At 34.3% G+C, this 27898-nt stretch overlaps 1 protein-coding gene and 1 long non-coding RNA gene across 7 annotated transcripts in view; one reads left to right on the forward strand and one right to left on the reverse strand.

The window, feature by feature from the left end:
* The window catches only part of LOC149776022 (tyrosine-protein phosphatase non-receptor type 4-like), a 284029-nt gene extending 275450 nt beyond the window's left edge, over positions 1 to 8579 (reverse strand). For 2 of the 5 annotated variants that reach the window (XM_089941770.1, XM_089941769.1), the window contains exon 1: positions 8423 to 8576. The gene's annotated coding sequence lies outside the window, so the exon portion shown is untranslated. Of the gene's footprint in view, positions 1 to 8422 lie in introns of all 5 variants that reach the window. The other 3 variants (XM_089941772.1, XM_089941771.1, XM_089941773.1) reach the window with 2 other exon arrangements.
* Positions 1882 to 27569, forward strand: LOC149776025 (uncharacterized). 2 transcript variants are annotated; one of them, XR_016416149.1, is made up of 3 exons: positions 1882 to 2004; positions 4097 to 4171; positions 26665 to 27569. It is a non-coding gene; the product is annotated as an uncharacterized LOC149776025 (long non-coding RNA). The 2 variants fall into 2 exon arrangements; XR_016416150.1 differs by lacking the exon at positions 26665 to 27569 and adding an exon at positions 8549 to 8681.
* The last annotated feature ends 329 nt before the right edge of the window (positions 27570 to 27898 follow it).

The following is a 27898-nucleotide window of genomic DNA, read 5'->3' on the forward strand; positions in this document are numbered from 1 at the left end:
TGACTACTGAGTAAAACTGCAATTTCCTGACATACTAGTATTATAAATTTCACTGGTATTTGAAAGCAAATGAAGTTTCCATACTTTTTCCTGATCCTAGGAGCCCTGAAATTTCAAACACCATATACTTCTGTCCTAGCTTCAATCAATTAATGCAATTAAATGTTGTGTGCGTGCGCGTGTGTGTATGTGTGTACATTATATAATATTGGCAAGTGAAACCAAAAAATATATGAATCAGTAGTAGTAACATTTTACATTCTGTATGTGTTTGAGGTACATCATTCAGCTCCAAATTTCTGATAAGAATTCAACGGAAGCCTATCAGTATTTCACATGCCTGTTTAGTAAATGTTATCAAATATTTGACCTTACACAGGAAAACTGCACTACTCCTGCAAAACTTTCAGCTCACTCACCATGAATGATCCAAAACTCCCTCCCCCATAAATACTAAACATACATGTACTTAACAATGAAAATATTAAAAATGCTAAGAAAGGTTTTGGAAAAAGATTAAGTTCATTGTAAGTGTTATCTGTCCTTCAAAAACAAAAGAACATATTTAAGGAATAAGGTACATTCCACAAATATTATGTCAGATGTACAAAATAAAGTAGAAAAGTCAATAAAGTCACAATATAGTACCAGAAAGCTTGGATCATCTCAGATCTACATGTATGCTGTATCACAGGCCCTGTTCTAATTAACTTAATGTCAGCAAATCAAGTTCTCCAAATTCTGCAAGCTTATTTCATTGCAGCATCAGTACTTCAATCTGCATGTAGACTGAAGGCACACAAAGTATCATGGAACCATCTGAATGGCTGACATGGAAACTAGTGAGGTCAATGAAACCTGGGCATTGGTAAGTTACATAAGATCTCAATGCAATTTACAGTGGGTCCGGCAATACACCATTTTTACCCAGTTACACAAAATAATAGGTCTTATTTGTTTCAGACAAAATATTTTAAATGTTGTCCTCTTTGGCATGTTAGTATCTTCTGACATGGTGTTAACAGAAGTTTCAATTAAACCAGAAAAGAAAGTAACAGCAACCCAGTTTTGCAGAATGACAAATCTTGGACCCCAGCCACACCTTGAATAATTTTTTTTTACAACAGGTGAAAGATCACAGCAGTAAGAGCTTGCATACAAGTTTACAGCAAAATTAAATAAACCTGGAAAAACAGGTCACAGCACATGTGACTTTAATAAAGCATTTGCCCAAAGATGAACATAAAATTACAATTTGGTGAAAACAGGTAAAACTGAATACTGTAGGTACATACATATTCAAGTACATGCATCACTGTAAGGAGATGTTACATAAATCAAAGAAAGCAGCTAACAGTAAGTAATACAGTTTGACATGTGACAGACCTTTATCCCAGGATCCACCCTCAGATCAAGTTTGCAGGCAAACAGAGAAAAGGTATTCAAATTTAAGCTCAGAACTTAATTTCAATCAATTTTCAAGAAATCTAAGAAAGTTAGTTACAGTAACCTAATTTGTTTTATATTAATAGGTGTAACAATAATTTCCTGAAAACTGGTTATCTGCAACTACTCTTAACTGGCTCTCGACACATCCTACATCTTTACTACCAGCAAGAGCCAGACAAACCTCAAACATGTTCCTACTTCATAAACTGAATAAAATGTGTGGATTAATCCATAAAACATGAACTTAGTCACAAAAGTTGACTGATGCAAGCAGAAATCAATTGTTGAGTTATGAAACTGATACTGTAAAATATTACCAGAAATCTACACATTCAGTGTGCAAGATGTGACACTTGCACAAGCTTGATTTTTGTCAGTCAAATATATGTCTTTCCTCAATGCCAGCTAATGTTCTGAACAAGTTCATGCATGAAATTATCTGCAGAATAAAAACAAACTCAGGAAATTTGTCTACTGCTATTAGTGCAGAGCACATTGCACTTGCAAGTTGGCAAACCTTCCAGGTCCAAACAAGGATGTCAACAGGAAGCTCAGGTTTGTGTATTTTATTTTGTTACTAACTTTCTGTGAAGAGAGATTAGAAGAGTACATACCCTGGCCTTTCATACTTCAACACTAGATATTAATGTTAGAAAAAACATCCAATGTAAAGTTCAGTATTTCATCATAAAATATGAAATGACTAACATGGATGCTAAGCAGACTTCTAAAATTTATTAATGATGTAAGTGGAGATATATTACTTTTTTTACCTTTATAGTAACTGAATAAACAAAAAAGATGTTGCGATTGAATATGCAATAACGTATGCATTCGCAATTTTCTGTGGTTCTTGTTGAGATCGACAGTCTACTTGACCTGAAGGTCAGTTGGAAATTGTTCCTGTCATGCATCAATTTCACTTGTCCTTTATTGTATCATACTGAAAGAGTTTAAATTGACACTCATTGAAACAGAATAGCATCCAAAAAAATGAATTGACTTGCTCTTCTTCATGCCACCATGCATGAATACAAGTGGAATTTTGAAGCCACAAATGCACTGTAGTAAAATATTTGTCTGTTAGACTTGTTTGCTAGACCAATGCTTCACTTATGCAGACCTGTGCAGATCTGGGCAGTAGAGGATCCCGCTGGTCCTGGACTCATGCTATGCAGACCTGGGCAGTGTAGGATGTGACTGGTCCTGAACTGGCACTTGGGTTATGCAGACCTGGGCAGTGTAGGATCTGACTGGTCCTGGACTAATGCTTGGGTTATGCAGATCTGGGCAGTGTTGGATCCCACTGGTCCTGGATTGATGATTGGGCTATGGAGACAATTTTAGGCAATGCTGGATCCGACTAGTCCTGGACTAGCATGCCAGAAAGGACATTGCCAGGCTCTAGTAATATACAAGATACAACCTGAACAGTGAAGATGGATTAAATTTTAAAAAGAGTACAGAAAATAAGTTACAACTACCTTGTTTTGGTGTGCAAACAGTACAGAAAATAAGTTACAACTACCTTGTTTTGGTGTGCAAACAGTACAGAAAATAAGTTACAACTACCTTGTTTTGGTGTGCAAACAGTGTTCATTCTATGATGCACTCTTTGTATGCATGTAAGTTTCACAGCAATGGGTTCAAAGCTACAAGATTTAAGGCCTGTACACAGCTTGAACCAATCATCCATGGATCCTAAACCATCACCCAGATTTGATACACAGCATGTTCATCCATAGATGCAAACAGTGCTAGTGTAATGCCAACAACAGAAGTTGTATAGGAACTAGAGTTATTGGTGATGGGTGCATCACATAGGATCACAATACATAAAATTTGCTCCACAGGGGTTTAAGGAGATAAATTTGTGTGGAAACTATAGCCTAATGTTTCCATCAAATCTAGTGAGACCTTGTACTGCATATTTCCCCCAGCATTTCTTATTGCTTGTATGTGAAGTGTAATACAGAAGATAAGGCAGACAAACCAGGTTTATTAGTTTAGTAGCAAAAGAGACACATATCATGAAGACATGATCCTAGCACGAACACTGCTTTTGAAATAAAATCAAACAATGCAGTGAAGTATAAAACATGGCCCATCATGCATCCCCTCATCACGTTTCATGAATCTAGACAAAACAGTACATTCATGGTGCCAAAAATAAAAAACTTGGTCATGAGCCAAATGCAAAAAGCTTAACACAAGGCCAGATGTGTTTCTCGTCAGCCGACCATCCCCGTTTTTCACTGCCAACCCTACCACTTTTTCCTCCTGGGTAAATTGTTTAAAAAGAAAAATCTCTGAGATTGATTTCTGCATCTAATTGTGCTAGTTTAGCCACTACTTGAAGCACTCATATATTACATGCACTAATCGTTACAGTATATATCATGTTAAAAAAAACACCTACCCTAATTTTAAAACCAGTACAATAGGAAATACACATTTATTTTCTTTTGGCCGATTAAGACAGTAATAATTCATATAAATTTACAATAAAAATCTACACAGCTTAGATGTATATACTGGTATCAAGCTATTTGTTCTTTTATAAAAATGATTGTTTTAAATCTCACAATAGCCCATGTAGAAGAAGGACTATTTTTTTATGTCTCGGTGGCCTAACATCTACTTTCAGTTGATGTAATCACAGTCTATTACTACCAGAGCATGGGATTATGCACTGAAAATTGCTACAGCAGACTGCTGATTGGTATGTATTTAGTGGCTGCATGTCTGATTTATGCAACCGTAGTAAAATTCACAAGGCGAGTTGAAGGTAAGAGTGTTGGTGATAGTTAATATTGAGGATAACATTAACACCATGTTCCCAGTGCAAATGACAAAACAGTAAGCAAAGATTTATCACAGGTCACTTTTCTGTAATTTTACATATCAAATGGGCAAACAGAAATGATACGCTTTATAATTTTTCTCTTAAATATGTCAAAATCACATGTTGCCGACATCATCATACCTTCTACATAAGAAAAGATATCAATATGGAGCTTGCCTATGGGTAATCAGTTTACTTGACCAGTCTGATTGCATGAGAACTATGACTGACCATACCAGCATGTTTAAAATATGCACCCAAATGAGCCATACTGCAACTGTACCTTCAATGACTGGAGAGTTCCACAGCTTCATGATCTGTTCAACAACAACACAATAATGAATTTCCTCTGAACTAAAGTGGCAGATCTGATGAAACTTCAGTTTTTTTCCCACACGACTTCAAAGAATACCGGCAAGTTAAAGGACTTTTCACAGCATTTTAAGTACACTGTGAACTGAACTTGACAATAAAACTCAAAACACAAAATTTGAGCAAATAAATAAACTAAGCACAGAATATAAATCACAGGGATCTATGTTTGTGAGAAAATTATTCTTCTCATAAAGTTTCATCCCCTCAAAATTGTTCATTGATCTTTGAATAACAGTATACATATACAGGATGCAAAAAACATCTACCAACTCATGAACTAAATGCAAAAACTTAATCCAAGCTAGTAAATTGCAAAATGGATGTCACAGTGACCTTCCATTGTTGCAAGGGTGTGGTATTAACAGTTGAACACACATCACTGAAGCATGAACTATGACTCACAGTGTTCTACTTTACTGAAGATAAGCCAACACTTAGCCTAGAATGAACAATTGATGTACAAGTATATACTAAGTTAGCCCCCTCAACAGTGCTGTGAAATCCACTTCAAACTACGAAGAAAGAATGGATGAGATTCAGTGAAGCTGTACGTATGTATATATCTTTGTGTATATATGTTTGTGGATGCTGGCTGACGGTTGTACAAAAGTGGACTCAAACTTTACAGAGATCAGACAAAATAGTTTTAATTATATACTGGTAGACATACTGTTCAAAATATGAAAGACATCCATGCACATAACAGTACATTATCATAAAGTGGATGAAAAACTACAAATTATGTAAAGTTGTATAATGTTGTTTTTAAATGCCAAACTTCCACACAGTCAAGATGAAAGCAGTTTTTATTTAAAATTTTGTTCTGTTCTCATCTGAGCAGGATTTAAGATACCCAACATTTAGCTTGTCTTATTTGTGTTGTGGGCTTAGCACTATATTTCAGCAACTGAAAGGCTAAGCATGGCGCCAGTGTATTTTGGTAGAGGAAGAACCCAGAAAAATCAAGAAAAAGATCACTGTCATACTGGAAGCTACTACAAGCTTTCTCACATACCCATGTTGGTCGAGTCGAGACTTAAATCCACATGGACTGAGGTGAGATTAAATGATCTAAAAAGGGGAATGCCTTTGATCACTCTGCCACACAGGGCCCCTACCAACATTTAGAAAATAATTAAATCATCACTATTCTTATTATTAAATGTAATTCCTAAAACAATACTTCAACAAAATAAAAACACATAAATTTAAAAATATATAAATCATTATTAAAGTCATCATCATCATCATTATTACTGTTTTTACTTAAATACATTTTTATTCCAAAATCTGATTAAGTTTTATAAGTTAAAAACTATGATAATTTTTTAAAGATATTATTTTAACCTTTATTTTTATTATTTCTTGACCTTAAAAAGACTGTTACCTGAATATTAAAACTGTTCATTTTTTGCTACATAGATACCCTGTTAATATCTCAATTTCTGTTTCTATAATAATAATAATAATAATAAATGACTATTTTCTAAATGTTAGCCAAACCTACAAATTGAATTGACCCTTAATCTGCATCATTTTAGGGCACAATGGAAGATTGCTGAAAATTAAGCATATTTAATTAGTTTGTAAAATTGACAAAACATTTCAGAATATATGGAAAAGCAAAATATCTGTCATGAACAAAACTGATTATATGTGGTACTATTAGAACACATGTACATGTACTCTGATATTGTATCTTAACATTTTAACCTGGGTTTATTCAAGGTTTGGCAATTTTGGTAGGAAATTCACTCCTCAATGTAAAAAAAAATAAAGGACAACTGGATTTTATGAATTTTGGGGGGAGTGAATGAAGAGATGATGCAAAAACTACTTTGACCATCCAACTTAAGATCCCAAAACAATTTCCTTAACCCAAATTGCAAACCATCCAAATAGTTTTGTACAAGTATGTGATGTCCTACTGATCTGAAACAAATTGTGTTAAGTCACCATGACCTTGATCTTTTGGACCAAGAAAGCCGTAGGGTTTTTCCTTACCCCAAGTGAAAGCCATCCATAAAAGTAACTACAAACAGCCAACTTGAGATATTGTGCAGTCACACTGACCTTGTCCATTGGCCTTGACCAACAAATTAAATAGGACCTTTCAGATCACACGTGCAAGCCATCCAAGTTGGCTGCCCTTTGTGTCCTTATCACAAATTTTCTGACTATGACCTTGGCTCCAAGATCATTTGGGAAAATGTATGTGTGTGATTTGGATTTTTAACAAATTTTCAGTCATATCACTATGATGTCTGGAGGTTGACAGTTTTTAGTGATGTCTAGCACTGAGGCATCATGCTGCAGACATGTAGCATGATATACCACCCAGTCACATTATCCTGACACCAGGCCGACCAGTCCTATCGCTAACCTCTTAATGCTGGATGCCAAGCGAGGCAGCTGTTAGTACCATTTTTGTAAGTCTTTGGTATGACTCGGCCGGTAATCGAACCCACGACCTTCCACATCCGATGCGGCCGCTCTAACCACTAGGCCACCAAAGCGGTTGGGAAAATGGGTTTGTTGTAGAATGATTGTATTGTCTTCATAACAATTCATGTCAAGCATGATGAGAATCTATCATAGAGTTTAAAAGATAGAAGCAAATAAAAACTCCAAAAACCAAAATCTCAGAAACAATATTGGCAATGGAAACAAAAGTGACATCAAAATGTGACTGCAGTGTGTCATTTTCCACAAATATGGGCATGGCAAAAATAGAACATTTATATCACGTTTTTTTTAAAATTCAAAATAAAAGAATTTAGCCAAATCTTGTGATGGTCTGCCAGCAAAATGGCTTTAAATGATGCAGATATTTCATCAAATATTGACAACTTTAGTAAACATGTACCAACTTTTCAAGGACTTCATTTAAAAAATCACTGGACTAAAATTATGCCTATATGATATGACTACTTAAATAAAAAAATAAAAAACTCAAAAAAGGTATTTCAGTTTACCCTCCTCTACTCTATTCCCATGAAATTGGATCTAAAATTTCTGTATAAATCCATGAACATACTGTTGTATTCAACACATCAACTCAGAGCCTCTTTGAAAGGGAGACAACAGTTCATAATAACACAAAAACAACTATACTATACAACTGCTGTTAATATTTATGCAATTCATGTGTTCCATGACAATGTTTAAGCATGAATAAATTTACCAGTAACCATTTGATGAATATTAAAGTGTATACATACAAGATTTCAAAGATGTGCAATGGAAAATGATGAGAACGGGATTAGGATTGTATATATTTATTTGATTCTAAATAAAATTACAAGACTATATTTGATTACACCGCCATAATAAGTATTAAGATTTTTCTTCTATTATGTATGTGCTATACAACTATAAAGTACACTGTCACAATGAAACAATATACAGGTAGACATTCCGTGACAGTATCGTATAGACTTAGCCCCGGGATCGGTCGTGGCCTATTTTTTTTTTTTTTTCTTAATGATGGGTGGGTGTTGGAATGTTAACACTTTGATCCTGTCCTAAATAATACAACGTAAATAAATTTGTCATTTAGTTTGTAGAACCTCTCTATAAACCATGTTAAAGTGATATTACGCATAAACAGGTACAAATGAGGTAAAAGGTACCCTGCAACAAGCGATATGACCCTCTGTTTGATGACTCAGAGGTAAAGAACACCTTACGGCTTGACACAGTCACACAGGTGTGCAACCTATTTAAGGCAAAGTTAAAAAATTTCTGACTCACCAAAATCTTTCTGACTTGCTGTCGAAATTCAACAAGTCGTGAAGTTGCCTCTAATCCATTTGGAAGGCTTAATTCACTCAGCTTTAGTTACAAAAGCTTTATACATTTCTCGCATTTATTTCTCAGGAAGTGCACTCTTATTCAAGATGGCGCAGGAACAACAAAGTCACGTGACGCTCCGCGCATTGTCAATCGCAGTTCCGCCAGGTGGTTGATTAGGGCACCTGTCTGTGGTATGTTACCTGATACGCAATGCCGCAGTAATTCCAATGTGCAGTGTTTTCGACAAGGATTTTGTCAATTTAATGTCATTAAAAAATTAAAATAATTATTAGTGCTTTTTATGCAAGCGTTTTCTGAAAATCTGTATATATATATATATTGCAGGTAGGAAATGTTGAAATATCTGACATTCGTAAATCACGAGAATCCAAAACTAAATGAGAGCGATAAATGTACTATAGAAAGATTAATTACATATTTTTAAGCATTACAAGGCATATATATGTAACTCACATTTTGTTGATATCAACGCAAAGCAGAGACCGTTATATAACATGCATTCCAAAAGAACATAACCAGAAGAAAACAAATGAAAGAAACTGTGGTCAATGTCTTCACGTATGTATCGTACACATTCGTAGATGCACGCATTTCAAATGGAGTGAAATATGTGCTGCCTAAAACTGATAAATGGTGACCAGGCTGAATTTTATTATTGAAGGTACACGGACAAATTTCTAAGACATGTATGATGTGACGAAATACTTTCATGACTAAAAATAAAATATAACCGCGCTTTTATTTCAATGAGATTTTTAAAGGGCACTTTATTCTTTTCCTTGAACTTTCATTTATAATGTTTCAGCTTTTTAAAACTGTTGTGATTCAATTAGAATATTGTTTTCGTCCTTTATACCAAAAGCAAATAGTGTGTGATATAGTACATGTACATAATTCGTTATAGTTCAAACTAGGCCGCTATGTCACGTATGCGATCCCCTTTCTCCTACATCTTCATATTTTGTATTTAAGTACTAGCTCAGCATGTTACGAAACATGGTATACAAGGTATTTATATGCATAATATCGAATGCTTATTGTCATAAAATACTGGAAACTGTTTTAAACGTAACCACAGCACAACGTATTCTGGTCTGATAATGACTATTAATCAAACAAGAGTGATTTCATTAAAAAAGAAATGAATGGAAGCATTTCCTGTTTTGTCGTGATATGGATCTGTACTGGAACAATGTACAGAGTTAGGAGTGAAATTAACCACCGAACTGCATGAAAGTATCGCAGAAAACTAAATTTTGTAAAGGAAGAAGAAGAAGAATTGCCTTAATGGAAAAGAAAATTGAACCAACAATTCGAGTTGATAGATAATAACAAAATTTAACAAATATTTATAAGTTCCGTTATCTAAGTGTTATGTGCGCAGGTTGTTTAAATTGAGTTACAACAATGTGTACATGTTGTTTGAATTGAGACACTACAATGTGTACAGGTTGTTTGAATTGAGTTACCACAATGTGTACAGGTTGTTTGAATCTGAGATACTACAATGTGTACAGGTTGTTTGAATTGAGTTACTATTATGTGTACAGGTTGTTTGAATTGAGTTACTACAATGTGTACAGATTGTTTGAATTTGAGATACTATAAGTGTACAAGTTGTTTGAATTTGAGATAATATAATGTGTACAAGTTGTTTGAATTTGAGACTACAAAGAATGTTATCTACCTATGCTTTACAAGGTTGGAGGTTTAGAACACACAAAAAAATGTTCTCTCTGCAAAAAGGTCCCTGAACATTTATATCTATATTTTGGTATTTTTCTGATGAAAATTTATTGGGACACATACTTTTGGGTGGGTCATTGATCTCATACACGTAGTTTGATTGTAAACCTGTAAAGAAATAATATCTGGAAAATTACATCGGAAGAAAACGGTCTTGATATTAAACTACATCGTGCTGTGTGAAAAACAATGTATACTTCAATGTGAACTGAATAAACAGCTTTCAAATTTGCTGCATTATAAACTTGGTATGACATTTTTTCCAATTAAAAATCTCTACCTAAATCGAGTGTCAGATATTTTGTATTTTCTGTTAGTACTCATTCGTTAAAGATATCTCTGCTATGTGTCTTATTTATCACCCATTTATGTTTATATTATAGTTTTAATCTCTCTCTCTCTCTCTTTTTCTCTCTCTCTCTCTCTCTCTCTCTCTCTCTCTCTCTCTCTCTCTCTCTCTTCTTAACCTAGTAGTTAGAGCCACCGCCTCGGTTGCGGGAGGTGGATGGTTCGAACCCCGGCCGAGTAATACCAAAGACTTATAAAAATGGCACTTACAGCTGTGTCGCTAGCGCTCAGAAATGGAGGTTAGTGTTAGGACTAATCGGCCTGGTGTCAGGATAATGCGACTGAGTGGGGCATCGTGCTACATGTCTGCGGTATGATACCCCAGTGCTAGACATCTTTATAAACTGACACACCGCAGATGTAGTAGCAATATGACCGAAAAAATGTTAAAGCTACGTTAAAAATCCGAAACACACACACACACACACACACACACACACACACCATTATAAAAGGATTGTGCGAAGGCTAATTTGTATTAACTATGTTGCAGATTTTTGTTTGTCTTATTCATATTTGATATATTTGTAAAGCAACGATGGTATGTTTTCTGACCAATGCTCAGTCCATAACGAGATTTTTTTTAAAAAGCAAAAGAAATTCAGAACTTTAAGTAAGCAATGCTAAAAAGCAAATTATTGGCGTATTTTAATTTGAGGTAACTATTTCATGTAACACAAGAAGAAAAAGATGGTGATGATAATGATTAGGGCTAAAATACAGATTGTATTTCTCCAATTTTCTTTCACTCGCACGATCTAATCCTTTGCACTATGAAGGAAAATTTTAAGATTACTGGAGCAATGTAATCTGAATAAATCTTAAGTACATGTAATGTTTTCTTGATAGCAGTACTTTACAATTGTGGTATTTATAGATATGGACACAATTTTTCGAGATAATGTATTGTCCCAGTGACCGGAAGTAAAATTTTCAGGAATGTTATCTTCCTCCTTCCAATATGCATTTAGTTTTATAACATTGTGGCATAATTTCGCACATAACAAAGCTGACCTTAGTTTTTCCACTATATATTTAATATCCAACTTTGGGTCTACAATACCGTTTTTCATGGTGAATACTTCTAGTATAATTATTATTGTACAAGATTATAACGGCATATTTTTCGTAATATTTAATTTTAGTGACGTATTATCTGCATATATTTTTGTGGCCCTCACCAGTTCTTTCGTGCAATAGAATATTAACTCTAGTGTTTCTGTCCTGGTAAATGCAAAAGAATTTAGGGGTCAACAGTTGCAGAAGAGATGTATTTATGATATTTATGGTTAAGAAAAAATTCTAGTTATTCTGGAAAAGAATTGAAATCGTGAGCAAGAACTCCTGTTTGAATTATATGCTCACTATGCAGACACAGAGGCTCGCTGGTTAGCATGTTGGACTCGCAATCGAAAGGTACTGGTTCGAATATTACCATACTAGCTCAGTATGTTACGAAACATGGTATACAAGGTATTTGTATGCATAATATCGAATGCTTATTGTCATAAAATACTGGAAACTGTTTTAAACGTAACCACAGCACAACGTATTCTGGTCTGATAATGACTATTAATCAAACAAGAGTGATTTCATTTTTAAAAAAATGAATGGAAGCATTTCCTGTTTTGTCGTGATATGGATCTGTACTGGAACAATGTACAGAGTTAGGAGTGAAATTAACCACCGAACTGCATGAAAATATCGCAGAAAACTAAATTTTATAAAGGAAGAAGAAAAAGAAGAATTGCCTTAATGGAAAAGGAAATTGAACCAACAATTCGGGTTGATAGATAATAACAAAATTTAACAAATATTTATAAGTTCCGGTATCTAAGAATTATGTGCTCAGGTTGTTTAAATTGAGTTACCACAATGTGTACATGCTGTTTGAATTGAGACACTACAATGTGTACAGGTTGTTTGAATCTGAGACACTACAATGTGTACAGGTTGTATGAATTGAGTTACTACAATGTGTACAGGTTGTTTGAATTTGAGATACTATAAGTGTACAGGTTGTTGGAATTTGAGATAATATAATGTGTACAAGTTGTTTGAATTTGAGACTACAAAGAATGTTATCTACCTATGCTTTACAAGGTTGGAGTTTTAGAACACAAAAAATGTTCTCTCTGCAAAATGTTCCCTGAACATTTTATATCTATATTTTGGTATTGTTCTGATGAAAATGTATTGGGGCACATACTTTTGGGTGGGTCATGGACAAATACTCTCAAACACGTACTTTAATTGTAAACCTGTAAAGAAATAATATTTGGAAAATTACAAAGGAGGAAAACGGACTTGATATTAAACTACATCGTGCTGTGTGAAAAAGAATGCATACTTTAATGTGAACTGAATAAACAGCTTTCAGATTTGCTGCATTATAAACTTGGTATGACATTTTTTCCAATTAAAAATCTCTACCTAAATCGAGTGTCAGATATTTTGCATTCTCTGTTAGTACTCATTCGTTAAAGATATCTCTGCTATGTGTCTTATATATCACCCATTTATGTTTATATTATAGTTTTAATCTCTCTCTCTCTCTCTCTCTCTCTCTGCCTAGTAGCTAGGGCCACCGCCTCGGATGCGGGAGGTGGATGGTTCAAACCCCGGCCGAGTAATATCAAAGACTTATAAAAATGGCACTAACAGCAGTGTCGCTAGGCGCTCAGAAATGGAGGTTAGTGTTAGGACTGATCGGCCTGGTGTCAGGATAATGTGACTGTGTGGGGCATCGTGCTACATGTCTGCGGTATGATACCCCAATGCTAGACATCTCTATAAACTGACACACCGCAGATGTAGTAGCGATAATACCGAAAAATTGATAAAGCTACGTTAAAAATCCGAAACACACACACACACACACACACACACACACACCATTATAAAAGGATTGTGCGAAGGCTAATTTGTATTAACTATGTTGCAGATTTTTGTTTGTCTTATTCATATTTGATATATTTGTAAGGCAACGATGGGATGTTTTCTGACCAATGCTCAGTCCATAACGGGATTTTTTTTTTTAAAAAAAAGCAAAAGAAATTCAGAACTTTAAGTAAGCAATGCTAAAAAGCAAATTATTGGCGCATTTTAATTTGAGGTAACTATTTCATGTAACACAAGAAGAAAAAGATGGTGATGATAATGATTAGGGCTAAAATACAGATTGTATTTCTCCAATTTTCTTTCACTCGGACGATCTAATCCTTTGCACAATGAAGGAAAATTTTAAGATTACTGGAGCAATGTAATCTGAATAAATCTTAAGTGCATGTAATGTTTTCTTGATAGCAGTACTTTACAATTGTGGTATTTATAGATGTGGACACAATTTTTCGAGATAATGTATTGTCCCAGTGACCGGAAGTAAAATTTTTATCTTCTTCATTCCAATATGCATTTAGCTTTTTAACATTGTGGCATATTTTCGCTTATAACAAAGCTGACCTTAGTTTTTCCACACTATATTTAATATCGCATTTGGGTCTACAATACCGTTTTTCATGGTGAATACTTCTAGTATAATTATTATTGTACCAGATTATAACGGCATATTGTTCGTAATATTTAATTTTAGTGACGTATTATCTGCATATATTTTTGTGGCCCTCACCCGTTCTTTCGTGCATAGAATATTAACTCAAGTGTTTCTGTCCTAGTAATTGCAAAAGAATTTAGGGGTCCACAATTGCAGAGCAAATGTATTTATGATATTTATGGTTAAAAAAATTCTAGTTATTCTGGAAAATAATTGAAATCGTGAGCAAGAACTCCTGTTTGAATTATATGCTCAGAAGATTCCGTAACACTATGCAGACACGGAGGCTCACTGGTTAGTATGTTGGATTCGCAATCGAAAGGTACTGGTTCGAATATTACCATCGGGTTAGCTCAGGCTTACTATTTTGGTGCTCTCTTGGATAACTCACTTAAATACAAATGTGTAGGGCTACTTGTGTTGATATGCAGTAAACACCAAACCAATTATATATTCATATGTGTGTGTTTGTAGCAAAATAATGGACATTTCAATATATACATTATAGGTACTATTTCTACCGATCGCCAGAATCGACCATTTTGTTTCTCCAAATTTGTTTTATTTCTTCAGGCTATATGTAGAGGTTAGAGTCTTTATGAGCCTACAAATGACTCTCACAACCTAAGTCGAAATGGAATGAATACATACTACATGACGAAGTGGAATTACTAAGCCACGGTTAGACTAATTTAACATGAGGATTTGAGAGAATCGATGTTACTTAGAGTGTACGTACAAACATTTTTGAGCTGGATGTAGTATGAGTCATATATAACGTACACATCTACACTTGACGCACCAATACCAACAATGTGAGAACACAATACTGCCAGCTTTGTTATCAACTCAAAAAAGAAATTAAGTAAAAACAATTAATACATGTAACTAAAATACCGAGCGAATATAGCGATCAAAAATGTAAATGAGTACGGTTGCAACTATTAAGATTTATATACAAGTTTCAGTTACCCGTATGTAAAGAAGATCCTCGTTGGAAAATTTCGACAATTTAGTTCTCTGAGAGTTGAATTAGACCTAACGATCAGACTCAGTCAAGAAAGAGAACAAACTATGCAAAATAAATTGTTACCTACCGCGGTACAGCCATAGGGTTGAAAAATGTCAAATTCAAATAAGGAAATCCTGAAACTAGAAAATGAAATTTATGATGCATGTAAATATATATGAAAAAGTTAAATCAACTTACATAAAATTGGTTCGAATAACTGACACACACACACACACACACACATATATATCATGACTGATAAATAGACTCCAAGGGCATAAATAAATACATGTAAAAGATATTTAAATATTTTCTATATGCCAGAAATCAATTGTCAGTAGACAAAAGACTACATTTAGTTATAAATAACTCAATAGCGCGAAGAAGGCTGTTTCAAAATTTAAAAAAAATAAATATCAGCAGCATTTAAAAATTCCCTATGTTGCATAAATTAGTTTTATCCAAAACGGATCGTCAAGCCTCATTAAAACTGTGTTTCCTTTGTTTTAATTTAATCCATAATCGCTTTTTATATATTTTCTACGATGAGCTAATATTCAGTAAAGATAATCAGGATTGACTTTTCGTCTTTATTGTTGAAAACTAGAATATTAACATAAAGAAAGAAACAAGAACAAAACAAAAACGTTTAGCCCATACATGCATTTCAAAATGTCTAATAGTGATCGGTTGTGTTAGTTGCTATTCTTTGTACATCATGAATAGTACAACAGTCATCAGTCAGATTCCTCCCATCAACTACATATCTAATTTATCAGTAGAATCTAAAACAATCACCTTTGTCTTTAAATAACCACTTTCTATTTTAAGTCTATTGTCATAAACTCTGATAGGTGATAACATTATACTATAAAAAGTGAAGGTGTTTGGGGCTTCATCAGATTAAGCGTGAGCGTGCAGGTTATTAAGCACATCACAGACTATCCTGTCATGAGGTTATGTTAGTTACATTAAACACTATCTAAACCACGATTGATTGGATTGGTTATTTTTGATGTTTGTCAGAACTATAATTGATGTTAAATATACAACGATTCACGGAATATATTTGTTTCTCAATATTTCATTTAAGCAGCTCAGTACCTTAGCACTATTTCTTTTTTCACCCTCAGATTTATGCGGTTTTTCACAGTAATTCTTTAACTAACCTGTCTCGTTAATTCATGTTCATTTCCATCCTGTGCAAATGTTTAAAATATAATGCTGCTTTCTTTTAATGTTAGGCCGTTTGCTCATCTAATAATTGCTCTTCCCTGCTGCCATAGCTGTGTTAATTTCTTATATTTATCAGAAAAATTGTTTTATTGTAGCAAGTTTTTATTTCTAATCCCGTTTAACCAACTTATTTTGTACATGTCAATCCAAAAACTAAAATGTTGATTTTGTTCTATGTAGAATGCATGTGTTATATAACCACTTAGAAGATCAAATTCTTTCCAGACCTTATGTGTAGTAACTACGTTGGCAAGGTACCCCCAATGCAATGCACAAAATCAGAATGAATACTAGATACAAATTTAGAGAATAACAAATACAAGTTGATATAAATTGTGTACAAGCCAGCGTTTCTATTAGAATGACATAATACTGTACGGTGGATTATTTTCTCCATGTAACTTCTTATTCATGAAAAGGCAGATCCGTTGGTACAAGCTAATATTTTGGGAGTAGTGTTAGATTTCAAAATTGCTGACGACGCTTTCATCAAATTACACCACTTTCATACATGACTAAATCAAATTTATCCGATAATACTAAACTAGTAATATCGATAATCGTTAAACAATATACATCCATGCATGCAAAAATCGTAAGACAATATACATCCGGGAAAATGTTTAGATTTCTCTTCAAACTCCATTTTGTATTTATTGATTTAATTTTAATGCTTCTACTGTTCTAACATCCATTGCAAGCCTCTTCAGGACTCACGGTACCAATGCAGCTCCTATAGTAGACGTATAGAAACAACATGATATTTCAGATCCATGAACTTAAAATCTTCGAATTTTCATGATCAAACCAATATTTTTCATCGTAGACATAACCTGAATGCAAGCTTCGTGTAGATAAATCAGTATCAGATGCGGCATCACTGGATCTACAAGTGTTTGAAACGAGTTTTCGATTTCACAATAAGGAACCAGGTGCTAATTTCAGAAACGAGTGTTCCAAACGCATGTCTGTATAAAAGGACTGAAAATCCATCAATAAAACATTGTCTCATCTTTTTTCGGTTACAAATAGGATAAAGAGTCTTCTTACTAAAATTTTACTTTAATTATCATATTATCATGTCCAGCTAAAACGATAATATACTTTATTTTATCTTCACCGTTTTTGGCTGGTTCTCATTCTTCCATGTAATTGATACATTGAGTCCCGAAAGCTTCTTTCCGTGTGTAACTCAATTTTTGTTTTAATTTGTCTATGGTTTTGTTTATTTCTACATGAACTCTATCAATGCTACTAGTTATTACATACTATTTTTTGACCCATTTCACTTTTAAATTACTGTATGTATGTTGTACAGGTTATTTCAAAATCACTGGAATCTTTTATCATCATTTTGTCTAGTTCCTCAATACCGTACTGTGCCACATTTATGATTTTAACCAGAGCTCGATCAATTTATTCCATTGTATCAGATTTCAGTTGTTCAAATATAATATTAACTTGCTGAAAACAGCTTTAAAGGTAAATTTTATCGTTTTGAAATCGATAAATCGTAAAACAGTTTCGTATGTCAAATCATACTTCCGATTCATTTTGCTTTTTAGGTAGTATACATATTTTTTATACTATCTCTGCCTAATCAAAGTTGTTGTGTTAGCAATTCTATTTTTGTTTCAAGTCAGACATTTCTTTGATACTCCATTCATGAATATCTTAATCTCTTGATCGTTTTATTGGATCGCATTTGTAAGTCTTCCGTCTTTTCAGATCGTAAAGTGTTCCAGTCATTTTCTTATTTCCTCTATGTCACTCTGCAAAGCATCTATTGCACTTTACATCCTATTTAAATTGATTGCAAATATCGCTGAATGTTGTATTTATCTTCTCTCTTTCTCGCTGCTGTTGGTGCTTGTAGCAGTATATAATGTATAGATAGATTTTCGTCTTGAACAGTTCCTTTGGCTCTAAAATATATTTTTTGTTGTTGATGTCATCAATCGGTTTTTGAAATTTTGAAATATCGCTAGCTGTTTCATAATCACTTTGATAAAAGAACTTTAAGGTATTCTCTGCATTTTGTAACCATGTTTTGGACTCTTTTAAATTTTTATCCCATAAAGTCTAAAGAATTCAAGGCTCAATTCACGTTTGCACATGGTTATTGTTGAGGTTGAATCAATGTTATTTGTATCGCCCATTGATGCAGCTGAACTTTGTATAGGCCTCACCTCTACTGTTTATGTTTTTGACTCGGTGTGTAAAGTTAAACTTACGTCATTTGAACTATTGCAGCATCCGGCATCAACGTGTTTATCTAGCTATAAAATCCGTTCATTTCACCTACTATATACTTTACACGAAAAACGTGTTTTACAGGCAGACTCTAGACATCTGTTATTTTCCATCTTCTTCTCTGATGCTGATATTAAATTGGTTTATGGTACCTCTTTGCAGTGACTTTTAATGGGATACTACAATGTCACTGTGAAAACTTTTTAACTGGCAAATATTCTTGCTTAGCAGAATAATTAAGCTGTATACAATACCCGACGTTACCTTCAAATAATTTTTTTTGTGTTATTGAATTGATAAAAAAATATTGTTATGTATGTTTCATTGACTTAAATGTGATTTAATATATATTTATTTCAATTTAATTGTTTGTCAGTTTTAATTTATTTTTTATTTTTATCACATGCTATTGTAATGTAAATTTATTCTCTAGAGATGATACCTTTCTCAGAAAACAGTTTGACTTTGACTGGTAGTTTATAAACACCATGCGCTGATCTAGATCCTGACCTTGATTCAAAATTTGTAGCAACCACGTAAACAAGTCCTATTTTGATTTTAAAATGATTGGTTCTTGTCAAGGTCATGATGGGAATATGTGTTTAAGATGTAAACAATTTATTTTTATTTTTTATTTCTTAGAGTAAAAAAATTGGTTTTCGTCAGGGTCACACTGGGTGTACGTGACCTTTCACAAGTACTTACTTTCTATGAGCTTCGAGAACATGGTCACGTGACCCATGTTTACGTTTAGAAGACGATATAACCTATGTTTTGGAGAATTATTCTCAGTAGAAGCTGGGCTGTTACACTGGAAGTTGTATGTTGTGCTGTTTGGAGTTATTTCAGATTACTTGGATTGGAGTTATTTCAAATTATTTGAATTGAAAAGGATTAATTCTTTTTTTTTTCCTGGAAAATACATGTGCTGATGTGAGATTCTTAATCAAAGACAGTTCTTATTTTAAAAAAATATTTCAGTGTTCCAAAACCGGAGTGATAATTCTTGCTTCGTCGGGACTCGAACTTGAAATCATTAGAACATTCTGTTATTAGGACTTCAAAAATTTATTCTTGGATTATTCTTGGATTTTTGGATTTGATTCTATAAAACCATGAGTTTATATTTGTTTTTCATTTTTACAGAATTGTTTCAGGAAAATAAATTATTGTATTTTTTTGAAAGCTTTTTGTTTTCACTCCTTCTTGTGTTACTGTTTATTCGAGCCTAAACACGTGACAATGTATTACGTTAAAGACAGTATTCGATTCATCAGATGTGTGTATAATTCTTGGACCATATTAATCATTGCACATTATAGTTGTATTCGATGGTCCAAATTTGTACTCAGACTGATGTGAACGTTCGCGTTGTGTTTGACACATTCAACATCTACGCTGTCGTCACTGACATTATTTACAGCTATGACTGTTTCATGTGCACAGTGTACAAGCCATCCGTCTTAGAACATGCATGGATTAATGTTTGTCATAGGTGTAAGTCTGAGGTGATCAGAAGTATTGGCACCGCCAACAACAGAATCTATCCTCTACAACAAGACTAAAAGATTACCATTTCCGTTGTCTATTGGATTGGTGAGATAAACGTCTTTAATATAACATCCGTAGATTATAATATAGCCTTTAATTTGAATAGGGGAATTTTTTAAACAAACAAGCGTTTGCACGTTTGTTGTAACTGTGCTGTGTACATGTTCATTCGGACCAATGATAATCGTGCTTTGCACCCATGTCATGTTTCGCTCATACAGCTCTGTCGTTTAAGACACGTTTGAGGTTCGGTACGCTGTGAGCTCCAAAATTTATAACTCATTCTGTGTTTTCTTGCTCTAAAACCCTTTTCCAGTTCCTCTTTGTCCTGGATTTATGCAAATGACAGCAAATTAAAGTAATGCATGGTCAACAGAGTTAATAGCACTTGTTAAAATAGATAAAAGTTTTGCAATTTATTAAAGTAATTCGAGGATAGGGTTGTATGTAGACAGTCTTGTCAGGTTGAACCATGTACCGGTTTTGTTGTTGTTATCTAATGATGATGATTTTCTGGGTCTCTAATGTTACGTTTTGAACGTAAACAAGATACACGAAAATAGCTTTACCGCCACCTATCAAAACGTATATTTTGGTTGTGCTGTGTGGACTTGTGTCTTTTCTTCCACAACGTGTACTTGTAACATCTAATGATGTCTATTTGTTTTTTCATTTTTTCAAACGTTCAGCATTGGCTTTTTAAAAGTTTATCTTATGTTTTCGATTTTGTATAACGGTTTCCGCTCTAAATGAATATCTTGACTGCTGTAAAATAGCCTTTCCGGGCCATTTACTGAGTTTTTCGTACCCCTTGCTTTTTATCTTCATACTTTTCATTTCATTAATAACACAATATGGAATGTTAAGTAATCATAATTTCAATATATTGTAATGGCTAATTGAAAGTCATTTGCAAAATGCACGCGTGCAAAAAACAATCTTTCAAAGTTATTTTAAACTTTGAAACTTAATTTGAAATCTAAAGTCGATGCATGTAAATGTGTGTCCAAAATATCTATTAAAACAATAACAAACACAAATAAAAAGTAAAAACGAACCCAACATTTCTGGCTTTCACAAAAACAGCAGTTCCTACAAACCTTGTCATAATGAATACAATCAACGATGGAGGAAAGAAAATTGACAGTATTACAAAGAGTTCAGTAGAGAATGTAACAGAGAATGGTAACCCAGAGATGAAAAATTTTCAAGACAATTCACAATGGAAAAGTAGGAACCTTCAAATAAGTTCAAAACATACAAATAAAAAGAAACAAATATGAAACACTACAACATAAACACTTTTAAATAAGAGAAGATGTTAACATTTAAAGTGTTTCATCAATGTACTTGTACAGTAGATGGTTAAAGTTTACAAAGGCAGAACATGTAATGAAGGTGATTTAGTCATTAATTACGTTATAAACTATTCGTTGGTTCTATTTAATCCACATCAATAAAGTAATTTTTTATTGGCCAGACAGCGGATATATGATCACCTGCGAAAAACTTATCCAAAATGATAAATACCAAAAAAGAGCTTAAAAGAACTTTAAAAAAATGCTCACTCGCTCAGAATGGCAAACTTTATCATTGAGAAGACGTATTTTGAACAGTAATGTCTGTTTTTAGTTATCTACTTTATTGCATGGGAGACAGGCACGCCTGGAATTAGAATTGCCATAATAATATATATGAGAGGTACAGATATATGAAGAATAAAGCAGCCAGTACACATTTTGTATCAAGGTGTTCCATGAATCGTATTCTTTGTCTTCTATTATCGTGCACTGAAGGGTTGTACAAAGACAACAAACACAAGTCCCCAAGGGTATTGAGATACAAATAATAGACACATACATTTGACCAACATGTGAGTGACGAAGAAAATTTAGTAGTGTCAGGCGGGTTCGCCATCTGTGTAATCTGCGTTTTGTTATATGACATATATTTGTACCTAATGGTTAGTATTCAAATCTTTCACTTTTCTTGTGTAAATACATTGATCCTTAGCAACGTTTCTTTCTATTCGTACATCTAATTCTTTGTACATCTTATTGTTTACTTGTTTTTGGGATGTACTTTCATTACTCCCTATAGTTTTGTAACTAATGGAAAATCACGAATTACAGTTTTAACCTCTTCATATTTTAACGCTGTTTTTATTGCATCTGGTACAGTCTTGAAACTCGTCTTCTTTCAAAAAACTAAAAAGTCTCCTTAATACTTTCTGTCCATGTACTGTGCTTCCGCACTTAAAAACGGGATAAAATTTTCACCTGGTTCCCAGATGTTAAAATATTCATATCCTTCCATTTCAGGAGTATGCTCATTTTACCACTCATCAATTTAGGTTTTTAATTTTCTTGTAACTTTGTTTATGCTTTCTTGTTTGCCACATATATGTAAGTATTAACTTAAAATATGCCCTCTATATTTGCACTTCATGTCTTATCATTTGCACAGAGTGCATAACCTAAATAACTAGCATGATTATAAATCTTTTTTCGATTTTAAATTTAGGCTTTCATACTGTATCCTTTGGCACTTATCTAAACAGACTGATTTGTATGTTTTTAAAATTTGTTTTCTTCCTGGATTTACTTAAGCGGAGTTATATCTATTGAAATGTTAAAGTTCACATCAATCCACCACCTGGGTATCATACTTCGGGAGTCTATTTTCAGAGTTTATATGTATTCAGACTTCGGGAGCCTATTTTCAGAGTTTATATGTATTCAGACTTCGGGAGTCTATTTTCAGAGTTTATACGTATTTAGATATAATTCTAGAGAATATTATTTATTTAAAATGATTTATTGGAATTGCAAAGTGCTCATTGATTTCTTGGACTAAAACATTACTTTGGAATTATTAAGGACTCATTCACAGACATTCTGTATTATATCATTGTGATACGTCAAGATATTAAGGAATATTGGAATTCATTCTGAATATTCTATACTTCTGGACTTGTGAAAGGACATTTATGATTATATATTTGGGATTTAATTCACAATACTGTAAATTTCTCTTAAATGTTTTACTTTGTAACTTAGAGAAGTAAATTATTTGATGATTTTGCTAAACTTGATAGTTTCGCTTCTTTCTGTTACATAGTTTAAGACCACAGATTCGTAACACTACTACAATCCAGATTCGTTACCGATAAAAGCAGCATTACAGCAGCCAAGGTGTGTAAACAATGGATGCAGGCATAAAAATGTCGTTAAGGTAACAGACAGAAAATAACTAAATCAACTTTCATTACAGTTGAAAATTAGTTATTCCAAGTAGTCGGGGGACATTTACTAATGTAGTTATTGATTATTACACATGAACTGTCTGATATCTCTGGCAGATGAATTACTTTGGCGTGTGGTCAACGAATATTACGTGTAGCCTACGCCAAAACATTCACTTCACAGCCTCGTACTTTGTTAATAACTTCTTTATCATATACTCGCAGTTATGACTAACACCAATTACCACTTACCAGATATTTGAACATTACATTCTCGATGAAATGTAAAAATATAAGAACACATATATCTCTCTGTCTATTACTCAACTGCATTCAAAATTGAATTCATAATGCATAATGAGTCAAGTTGTTAGAACCCCTTCTCCAATAGAAGCACATTGACAGCAATATACAGAGTGATAAAGAAGTAAATGCAAAGGAAAAACTAGCATATAGGTCGGGTCACAGTGACACGTTGTTGATACGGTTTAGCTAACCTGTGTGCTGCCGTTGACGGCAATGTTGGTTCGGACAACGGAAGTGGTTTACTCGCGGTGAGGGACCAAAGCTTCGACGCCAACAAATCTGCAGTGAATAAGGAGGTTCTTGAGGGATCCTACGGCTGACTAGGTGGGGCGGGCCATGCGTGGTAGCCAGAGGCGGCGTTAGGAGTACGCGGGGCCGACCATGACCGCGCGGAGCCAGAGTAACGGTATCTCGATTGGTATGCTACTGCAAACACTGATTATGTCTAGACTAGATCAACTTTCGCGATTTGGCACACGAATTTAGTTTTTTCATTATTCATCAAATAGACTAGAGATAGACGGGAGATCGCCCGCCTAGCCCAACGGCTCCCGCGCAACCATGCGAAAATGTGAAAAACTGAGATCCAAGTTATCGGACAGCTGTTGTCCGTTTGTGGCGTTGAGAAAATGGCTGCATCTGTCTGTATCTGTGCTGCCACATGTTATTTGCTTTACGAAGTTGACTAAGTTGACTTCGCAACTTTGCGTGCATTACGTGCGGTCTGTATCAGCGTTTCCAATTTACCGTAGAATATAGCTTGACAAACTCATAAGGACGACCTTAGGCCTGAAGCACGCCCCCCCCCCCCCCCTCAAGAGCGGGGCCTGGGGCGGTCGCCCCACTTGTCACCCCCAAACGCCGTTTATGGTGGTAACTCCTTGAGCAATCCATGAGAACAGTCGAACCGGAAATACGTCGTGTTCGTCAACTGGATGCCACGAGTCACATATGTTCCATTGTTAAATCAATATTCAGTATCACTATACGAGTGGACATCAACATATCTATGTATATATCCGACATGTGGATGAAACATTATTTCTGTTGTTGTGCAAATTCTTTAATTTTATCACCTTCGGTGACAGAATCATATCTTAGTAGTGTAAACCCTATACTTTGAAACCCTTGGTGGTAGATGAAACAGCGTTCATTCTTTATGTTTAAATTCTAAATATTGATCATCCATGGATCGATCCATAAATCAGTCCTATTTTTTATACGTTCCACGCCTTGATCCTTGCTTGGTTTCTCGTTTAAATTACGTTTTATGATTAATTCCAATAAGGAATGTTATCATTTATTTATGTCAGTTGTTTAACTCGATACGCATCATTCTGTTAAATCCTTTGTTGGGTTATATGCGTACAGCTTGGTGTCACATTCATTCATCGTTCAAGTATTTAATAAATAAACATCACATTCAAGGAATTGCTTTAAGCGTCTATGTCAAAATTCAATCCCGTCCGTCTTCTTCCTTTTACACCCAAGCGAGAAAATGAGTAACATTTACCACATTTAGGAAAGGCTAACGTAATCTCCGAGATGTAAACACATACTAATTTTAAAAGTATATGTTGTTAAGCCTCTAAGTCTAAAACAATCTGATTACAATCAGATCTCCACTGTCCTACGCGAAGATCTACCAGCGACCGCTTAAGGGCCATGTTCTGGTGACCTTTGAATTAGCCAATAGAAAAGCAGTATTCAGTAATTTTAAAGTCTCAGATCGTTTGTCAAGAGCTGATTCTCTTCAGCCATACTGCTCAGTCTCACAAATGCAAAGGTGTAAGAATTTATCTGATTGGCTGATAAATTTAGCGCTTATGGTAAAAACAAAGGTCTTTAGATTATTACCCTTTATGGGTCTCATGGGACTAATTCAGTTCCCATAGCAAAACCTATACAAACACCATGATATTAAAATTTCAATAACTTTATATTTCTAATTGTTCATGATCAAACCTATATTTTTCAGTATAGATGCATCCTGAATAACAACTTTTGAGCCGGGGCATTTTCAGGATCTACACGTGTTTGAAAAACGTGCTTTCAATTCCGCACCATAGAGTCAGGTGCTAATTTCAGTAATGAGCGTTCCAAACTCAAGACTTAAAGGACTGACATTCAGTAAAACAATGTTTTTTTTTCCCCCACGAATAACTATGATAAGCTCTTAAAAGATTCTTAAACCAATCCTTGCCAACCAAACCAATATATGCTCTATTTTTTCACCCATTTCCAGACTTGTCACTGTCAGATCTTCACGTAGGACAGCGGAGATTTGATTTTAATCAGATCGGGTCTAAAAATATGTAACAGAAGAAAGTGAAACTCGCAATTTGATTTAAATTTAACAAATATTTTATTTCGTTAAGTAACAAAAATATCAAAGAGCGGAAGTCGCCGAAAACCACTTAAAGTTCCAACTTGGATGTTAGATACGGAAATATGGAAAATAAAATCAACCATGTAATATTAAACAGGCGTGTAATGCACATATTTATATGTATTATAAATGCTTGAATGACACGTTTTTGTTTTAATGACTCCAAATTCGGACGATATATGATTTATTGTGAAAGTACCCCAAATGACTTTGTTTCTTTATGACAATTACATTAGGACCGCATTAATTCCACGAATAGCTTGCATACTCACCAACATTGTGTTCAAAGTTCGAATCATTCCCCCAATCAGTCAGAGCCAACTGTCGTCATGCATCTTGGACCAGACACTTTGTTCCGAATGCGCCGGCACTAAATAGCTATTCACCTGCCGAAGTGCTGATAAGTAATTATGAATCGACTTATCAGTAAGCAATTAAAATTGATTTATGATTATATGCATTCATGATTTTTGACCCAAACATGTCAGGTTAGTGATAATGATAAAAATAGATAATTGGATATGACGATTTTTTTTTATAGTTATCCACGGAGAGAGGAATGGATGGATGGAGAGATGGATTGATCGATCTCTGCAGCACGCGATCGACAGGAAATATCGAGAGAGGAAATCTCATTATTGCACAACTTGAACCTTGGACACAAAATGATAAATAATTTCTATTCATTATAATTCCACGAGAAATAGCTTTTTTTCTGTGATAAAATGCTACATTGTTTTGCTGCTTCCGTCTCAGAATATTTCTATAACGCAGTGAAAACCCCTTTTCTTTATACATTCCACTATTTTGAACATAAAAATCAAAACATCTTACGGTATTTATCCGTTTTTATCTCTCACCAGACTCCAAGCATCATCTACGCCGACCTAGATCTGCCGTCGTATAATGGGTTGGCAAATCTATCTATAACGTATAAGCTGGATCCAAATGGAAAACAGCATATATCTTTATCTGCCTTAGCACGAGCCGACAGGTCAGTGTCCATGCTGTTTGTTCAACTGATCAGTTCTTTTAAAACGCATCGACGTAGAATTGCCAACACATAATGGTATAGCAAAAATGAGGTTATATGCACTCAGTTTTAATTATAAGTGGAAACAAAAAAGACTAGACCCTCAACTGCTGGCGAATTATGTTAGTGCAGAAATGGGTCCACCATGTGCGCAGTTGGGTTTAGATTATACAAGAGAAAATACGGTAAACAGTGATTCTGATAGTGATGTTGAATAAACGAGGGAAAAACGTTTGGGTCAGATTTGATATACATTCAAAACTGTGAAAATCAATGTGTGCTGCAGTCAAAATATCAATGCGCAGACAGATTATTAACTTACATTCACGAAGATTTTGCACAGCACTGTTCCTGCGTTGTGTTCCTTAACGTGTTTGACAATAAAACACTTGCGAATAAATGTCAATTGCCAGCCTTATTTTCAATATTATGACTACCATAAGCCCTAATTGTCTGCACCATTTCGACTTTCACTACACATTTTGTATTGCCCATTAAGGATAAAGGGATTTGTAACAGGATAGGAATTTATAAAGGATCACCTTAAAATACCCGGATGTAATACATGTAGGCAACGGCCCAAAACTAAATGTCGGTTCAGTTAGGTATTACACTTATGTGTAGACCCCACATTAACACAAACCTGTCTTGAAAGTATTCGTCATTGCGCAAATATAAAACGTATTTTATCATACATTTCTCTCCAACAAATTTAGTTATTTCTTTATTTAATAAACTCCCT

Source organism: Sinohyriopsis cumingii, chromosome 18 (genome assembly GCF_028554795.1).
Source record: "Sinohyriopsis cumingii isolate HCF-2022 chromosome 18, ASM2855479v2, whole genome shotgun sequence".
NCBI classification, from domain to species: domain Eukaryota; kingdom Metazoa; phylum Mollusca; class Bivalvia; order Unionida; family Unionidae; genus Sinohyriopsis; species Sinohyriopsis cumingii.